Source organism: Aquarana catesbeiana, linkage group LG07, assembly GCF_042186555.1.
Source record: "Aquarana catesbeiana isolate 2022-GZ linkage group LG07, ASM4218655v1, whole genome shotgun sequence".
Lineage (NCBI taxonomy): Eukaryota > Metazoa > Chordata > Amphibia > Anura > Ranidae > Aquarana > Aquarana catesbeiana.
In genome coordinates this window covers 169,531,720-169,539,753 of record NC_133330.1, presented here as the reverse complement: position 1 = coordinate 169,539,753, position 8,034 = coordinate 169,531,720, and positions in this window count along the sequence as shown.

Sequence of the window (8,034 nt, the reverse complement as noted above, 5' to 3'; positions counted from 1 at the left end):
ACTTCAGATCTGCGCTATAGCCGAATGATGGCTATAGCGCAGATCTGCTTTGCCGGGAGTACGTCTATTGAAGTCCTCCCCTTTGCAGGCTCATCACGCCCCCCTGAAGGGCACGGGCGGCGCGCAACGTGATCACCTGAGTCAATGGGACTCGGGTGAACACAGATCCGAGTAAGGGGCGATCCCGGCCCCTTACCATGTGATCAGCTGTCAGCCAGCTGACAGCGGGAGGAGAAAAAAAGCCAATCACCGGCTTCTGTTTGAAGGGACTTCGGTCCCGAAGAGGAAGAGCCTCTTCTGTGCCCACCAGTACCGCCTGCCAGTGCCACGAATCAGTGCCCACCAATCAGTGCCCACAGTGCGTAAGTGCCAGCAATCAGTGCCACCTATCAGTGCCCACCAGTGGTGCCAATCAGTGCCTCATCAGTGTCACCTACCAGTGCCGATCAGTGCCCATCACTGCCACCCATCAGTGCCCACCACTGCCACCCATCAGTGCCAGCTATCAGTGCCATCTAACAGTGCCACCTATTAGTGCCCTTCGATGCCACCTATCAATGCCCTTCAGTGCCGCCCATCAGTGCCACCCGTCAGTGCCACTTCTCAGTGCCCACCAATGCCACCTATCGGTGCCCACCAGTGCCACCTCATTAGTGCCCACCAGTACCGCCTATTAGTGCCCATCAGTTCCGCCTTATCATTGCCCATCAGTGCCCCTTATCAGTGCCCATCAGTGCAGCCTATCAGTGCCCATCATTGCAGTCTATCAGTGCCCATCAGTGTAGCCTCATCAGCGTACATCAATGAAGGAGAAAAACTACCTGTTTGCAAAATTTAGTAACAAGATATAAAACGGTTTTGTATTTTTTTCTGGTATTTTTTAATTTTCGGTCTTTTTAATTTTTCTAACAAAAAATAAAAAACCCAGAGGTGATCAAATACCACCAAAGGAAATTATAAAAATTGCATTTGGGTACAGTGTTGTATGACCACGCAATTGTCATTTAAAGAGTGACAGCGCTAAAAGCTGAAAATTGGTCTGGGCGGGGGGTTAGGTGCCCAGTAAGCAAGTGGTTAAACAACACCAGAGCAGATTGTGAGTCAAAATACAGTAATACGAAATGTCTACTATCTCAAATAAGGTTCTTACTACAGTTTCTCAAAATAACATTAACCTGTGTACAATATGAAAGCCCATGTATGACATAATTTAGAAAATACATATATTTTATTAACATAGCTTTCCCACTTGCCGACCGGGCCATAGCCGAAAGACGGCTGTAGCGCGGTCGGCTAGTTCTGGGTGGACGTCCGTGGGACGTCCTCCCAGAATACTGCTCTCGCGCGCCCCCTGGGGCGCGCACCCAAGAACTTCCGTGACCGCCGGTGTTCTGACATATACTGTCCTCCTATCGGATAGTGTCCGCTCCGTACTGCGCAGGCGCAGCGCTTGCGCAGTATGGAGCAGAAGGAGATGCCGAAAGTGTCCGAAGTTGATCAGCTGACCATCAGCTGTACACGGCGCTTCGGCACTTCTTAGCGATGGCTGTGTAAGAGGGCCCCTCGCGGGCTCGCTTCGCTCGCCACGCTTCGGGCACGGCCTCGCTGCACTCGGCAACTATTTATTCTCACTCTATGTCCACTTGGATAGTAGGGAATGAACCTGGACACAGGATGAGAATAAAAGCGCAGGCGCCGTGTACAGCTGATGATCAGCTGTTAAACTTCGGAGACTTTCGGCGTCTCATTTGTCCTCCGTACTGCGCCTGCGGAGTACAGGGAGGACATTATATGATAGGGGACTGTATTTGACAAGACACCGGGTCCAGAGGACCCGGCGCATCACGGATCACGGTAAACGTTTACCATGTGATCGCTCCGTCAAATGACGGAGCGATCACATGTCAACAGACCGGCGTCATGTCATGACGCCGGTTCCTCCCGCCCCTCTCTGTACCGATCGGTACAGTGCGAGGGGAGAGGGGGAGGGATCGGATGGCAGCACCGCTGTGGGCTGTATGTGTAGTGCCCACAGCGGTGCTCAGTGACAATTGCAGTCACATCCATCCATCCCTCCATGCTCAGCCATCCCTGCAATATACCCCGCAATACTCTGCATAATACCCTGCAATACTCTGCATAATACCCCGCAATACTCTGCATAATACCCTGCAGTACTCTGCATAATACCCCGCAATACTCTGCATAATACCCCGCAATACTCTGCATAATACCCCAAAATACTCTGCATAATACCCCAAAATACTCTGCATAATACCCTGAAATATTCTGCATAATACCCCGAAATACTCTGCATAATACCCTACAATACTCTGCATAATACCCCGCAATACTCTGCATAATACCCCGCAATACTCTGCATAATACCCCGAAATACTCTGCATAATACCCCAAAATACTCTGCATAATACCCCGCAATACTCTGCATAATACCCTGCAATACTCTGCATAATACTCTGCATAATACCCTGCAATACTCTGCATAATACCCTGAAATACTCTGCATAATACCCCGCAATACTCTGCATAATACCCCGAAATATTCTGCATAATACCCCGAAATACTCTGCATAATACCCCGAAATACTCTGCATAATACCCCGAAATATTCTGCATAATACCCCGAAATACTCTGCATAATACCCCAAAATACTCTGCATAATACCCCAAAATACTCTGCATAATACCCTGAAATATTCTGCATAATACCCCGAAATACTCTGCATAATACCCTACAATACTCTGCATAATACCCCGCAATACTCTGCATAATACCCCGCAATACTCTGCATAATACCCCGCAATACTCTGCATAATACCCCGCAATACTCTGCATAATACCCCGCAATACTCTGCATAATACCCCGCAATACTCTGCATAATACCCTGCAATACTCTGCATAATACTCTGCATAATACCCTGCAATACTCTGCATAATACCCTGAAATACTCTGCATAATACCCCGCAATACTCTGCATAATACCCCGAAATATTCTGCATAATACCCCGAAATACTCTGCATAATACCCCGAAATACTCTGCATAATACCCCGAAATATTCTGCATAATACCCCGAAATACTCTGCATAATACCCTACAATACTCTGCATAATACCCCGCAATACTCTGCATAATACCCCGCAATACTCTGCATAATACCCCGAAATATTCTGCATAATACCCCGAAATACTCTGCATAATACCCCGAAATACTCTGCATAATACCCCGAAATATTCTGCATAATACCCCGAAATACTCTGCATAATACCCTGCAATACTCTGCATAATACCCCGCAATACTCTGCATAATACCCCGCAATACTCTGCATAATACCCCGCAATACTCTGCATAATACCCTGCAATACTCTGCATAATACTCTGCATAATACCCTGCAATACTCTGCATAATACCCTGAAATACTCTGCATAATACCCCGCAATACTCTGCATAATACCCCGAAATATTCTGCATAATACCCCGAAATACTCTGCATAATACCCCGAAATACTCTGCATAATACCCCGAAATATTCTGCATAATACCCCGAAATATTCTGCATAATACCCCGAAATACTCTGCATAATACCCTGCAATACTCTGCATAATACCCTGCAATACTCTGCATAATACCCAGCAATACTCTGCATTATACCCCGCAATACTCTGCATTATACACGGCACTACTCTGCAATATACACGGCACTACTCTGCAATATACCCCACAATACTCTGCAATATGCCCAGCAATACTCTGCAATATACCCTGCACTACTCCGCAATACTCTGCAATACCCCGCAATTTTTAACCAGTTCCCCCCCACAGTCATATGACGTCCTTGACTTTGAGCGGGGATATCTGAATGATGGGTGCAGCTACAGGCATCATTCAGATATCAGCTTTTTCAGCCGGCGATTTCCTACACCATAAGAATGATCATAGTGGCTGTTACACTGCTTGATCGTTCTTACGGGAGGCGAGAGGGGACGCCCCCCCCTTCCCGCCACCCTCCGGTGCTTCTACCGACTCACTGCTACGATCGAAGCCAAGATCGTTTTTTTTTTTTTTTTTATTTCAGGCTTCCCAGCCTAGAGGTGAGATGTGAGGTCTTATTGACCCCATATGTCACTGTAAAGAGGACCTGTCATGCCATATTCCTATTACAAGGATGTTTACATTCCTTGTAATAGAAATAAAAGTGATCAAAAATTTTTTTGGGGGGGAAAAAGTGTCAAACTAAAATAAATAAAGTAAAATAAACAATAAAAAAAAAATGTTTAAAGCGCCCATGTCCGTGTGCTCGCATGCAGAAGTGAACACATACGTAAGTCCAGCCCACATATGAAAACGGTGTTCAAACCACACATGTGAGGTATCACTGCGAATGTTGGAGCGAGAGCAATAATTTTGGCCCTAGACCTCCTCTGTAACTCAAAACATGTAACCAGTAAAAAATTTTAAAGCGTCACCTATGGAGATTTTTAAGTAGCGACGTTTGGCACCATTCCACGAGAGTGTGCAATTTTGAAGGGTGACATGTTAGGTATCTATTTACTCGGCGTAACTTCATCTTTCACATTATGCAAAAACATTGGGCTAACTTTACTGTTTTATTTTTTTTTTAAAGCACAAAACTGTTTTTTTTCCAAAAAAAACGCGTTCGAAAAATTGCTGCGCAAATACCGTGCGAGATAAAAAGTTGCAACAACCGCCATTGTATTCTCAAGGGTCTTTGCTAAAAAAATATATATATAATGTATATATATAATGTTTTGGGGTTCTATGTAATTTTCTAGCAAATAAATTATTATTTTTACATGTAGGAGAGAAATATAAGAATTGGCCTGGGTGCTCCAGAACGCCTGGAGATGCTACGTGCATGTTGGGCCTCTGTGTGTGGTAAAAGTCTCACACATGTGGTATCACTATACTCGGAAATAATAGCAGAATGTGTTTTGGGGTGTAATTTGTGGTATGCATATGCTGTGTGTGAGAAATAACCTTCTAATATGACAATTTTGTGAAAAAAAAAAAAGAAAAAAAAAAATCTTGATTTTGCAAAGAATTGTGGGAAAAGATGACAATTTCAAAAAAACTCACCATGCATCTTTCTAAATACCTTGGAATGTCTTCTTTCCAAATAGGGGTCATTTGGGGGGTATTTGTACTTTTCTGACATGTTAGGGTATCAAGAAATTAGATAGGCCGTCAGTACTTCAGGTGTGATCAATTTTCAGATTTTGGCACCATAGCATTTGGACTCTCTAACATTCACAAAGACCAAATAATATACACCAAGTTGTACTTATTTTTACCAAAGATATGTAGCAGTATAAATTTTGGCCAAAATTTACGAAGAAAAATTACTAATTTGCTAAATTTTATAACAGAAACAAAAAAAAATTCATTTTTTTACCAAATTTTCAGTCTTTTTTCTTTTATAGCGCAAAAAATAAAAAACCCAGAGGTGATTAAATACCACCAAAAGAAAGCTCTATTTGTGTGAAAAAAAGGACAAAAATTTCATATGGGTACAGTATTGTATGACTGAGTAATTGTCATTCAAAGTGTGAGAGCACCGAAAGCTGAAAATTGGTCTGGTTAGGAAGGGGGTTTAAGTGCCCAGTGGTCAAGTGGTTAAAACTATTTAAAACAATGTTTGGGGTCCCAAAAATATTTATAATTTATTAGATCCACTGATTATTGTACAATACAATATATTGTTTTCTGCTTCAGGAAAACTCTAGTGTAATTTAGAGAAATACAGTGATTGCTAGTTGCCAGGCTATCTCAGCTGACCTCAACATTTTTTTTGTTTAATTTTTTTTTTATTGAAAGGATTGCAGTACGCACATAATAACAATAGTGCTCAATGCGCATGTGATCATGAAAGTTATACAAAAACGATAAATATCGAAACACCTGAAAATTAAGGATAACAAAACAGAGTTGTCTTATAATGGAACAGTATGTGCTGATTGGAAAAAAAATGGGAGCCCAAGCCCAACATTATAAGCATTGCAGACAATCATGTACAGTAAGTGTAAATATGACATGAAAGCCATAGCCAGTATTACATGGTATAGGTTAGTCGCAGGACCTCAATATTTTAAGTCACTGATCTGAAACAAACATGCTACTAGTGAAGTCTAATATTCATACTTAAAGAGGAAGTAATTATTGTATTGTTTGTACCTCTAGGCAAGCCTAAAATCAGGCTTACCTATAGGTACTGTAAATATCTCATAAACTTTCACCGTTAAGGAGATATTTACTGTTTACGTCGCCGATTACATCATTAGTGCATGCGTTCTGAAGGAACAAAGGAACGGCCACCTGTGCCGTTTCTTCAGAGCCTGTGCCATGACCGGCGGCTCCCGTGCGCATGCGCGCGAGTGACATCATCGCAGCTCCGGCCACTCACAGCGCTGGAGCCCGCAAACCCAGAAGAAACACTGGGGGAAAATGTCAGCCGTCTCAGCGGTGTGCGGGCGCAGCTGGAGGGCTTCGTTCCAAGGTAAGTATTTCATAATGAGCTATTTCATAATGAGCTGCGATTCATACTAGCTCATTATGCCTTTTTTTTTGTCAAGGGTTTACAACCTCTTTAATAAATAGCTCTGAGAGCATTCTGCATTGTCATAATAGCCAAGAAACAAACATTTTCCAAAGAAGAATTTAGCAATGGAATTCCAAGAATTTACTTATATATTTGTGCAAGAGACAGCAAATCAATATGTATTGACCAATTTATCTTTTTCCACATTATGCCGTACCACCAAGAGGCAGGTAAAAATCATTAGATAAATAAAGACTACGCCAAACACTGACACATAATCCTCAGAGAGCAAGGTCAGATTATTTGCATCCTCCTTTTTCCACTTAGGCACTCAAAAAGCATTGCATTGCTACGTTTAAGAGTAGGTTAAGTAAAACAAAAATAAGTGCTTTAATATAACACATGATGGCAAAAGGGGTTTCCTAAAGAAATCTAAGCTCACGCTACAGAGCGATGATGTACCACCAATTAATAATCATAGGATGCATAACCACATTCTTCATACTTCTATTTGCAATTGTAGTACTGCACTAATTACTCAAGCTTTAAACAGCAAATTGGGACAGTCGGGTATAAACTTAAATCTATTCACCAGTATAGTTATTCCAACCAATCTAGGAAGCATGCAGAGTGTTTTAGGAGTAATAAGCAGTATAATCATGAATCCAGATAAGCTGTAGCACATTGCCAGGCATAGTTCAGCAATAGGATGGAGAGCAGTCAATGAAATGCAGAATGTTCATGCAAAGGGAGGGGGGGGGGGGGGAGAAAAAGAGGAAGGGGGGGAGAGACAAAATAAAAAGGAAAAGTAAGGAATATAGGTCATATCAAAGACAGGTTGGCAATTTTATGCATTAAGGATTACTTACTATGGGATGGAGCAGCCTACCACCCCCGTTGTTTTATGTGTATTTTGTATGTAATCAACATATAGAACCTCACCTAAGGAAAGGAAGGAAAATGGGATGTATAATTAGGCATCACTTTATAATATAGTGGATATTTCTAATTCCTCATTAATTTCTCCAGGATTTAGCGTGTCTAATGAATATATCTAATATGTCTCACGCTCACTTAATCTGTGGAATCTCTCAGCCTCAGAGAGATTTTTGGGGATTTGTTCTATGATCCAGACTTCCAAGCCCTCTGTGGACTTGTTATGGTACTCAGCAAAATGACGAGGGACACTGTGTTTGTGTTTGTCCTTGCCCACCTCTATTTTCCTCTGGTATTCGCTAAATCTCTAGCGGAGTGGTCGTATGGTCTGTCCCACATACAGTAGATAGCAAGGACAAACAAGGCCGTAAACTACAAAATCTGAACCACAATTGTAGAAATCTCCTAAAGAATAGGTCTTTCCTTTTGTGCTGAATTGTTTTTTACCATGTTTAACAAAAGAACATGTCTTACATAAAGGCTTTCTACATTGGAACATACCTTTTAAAGGAATT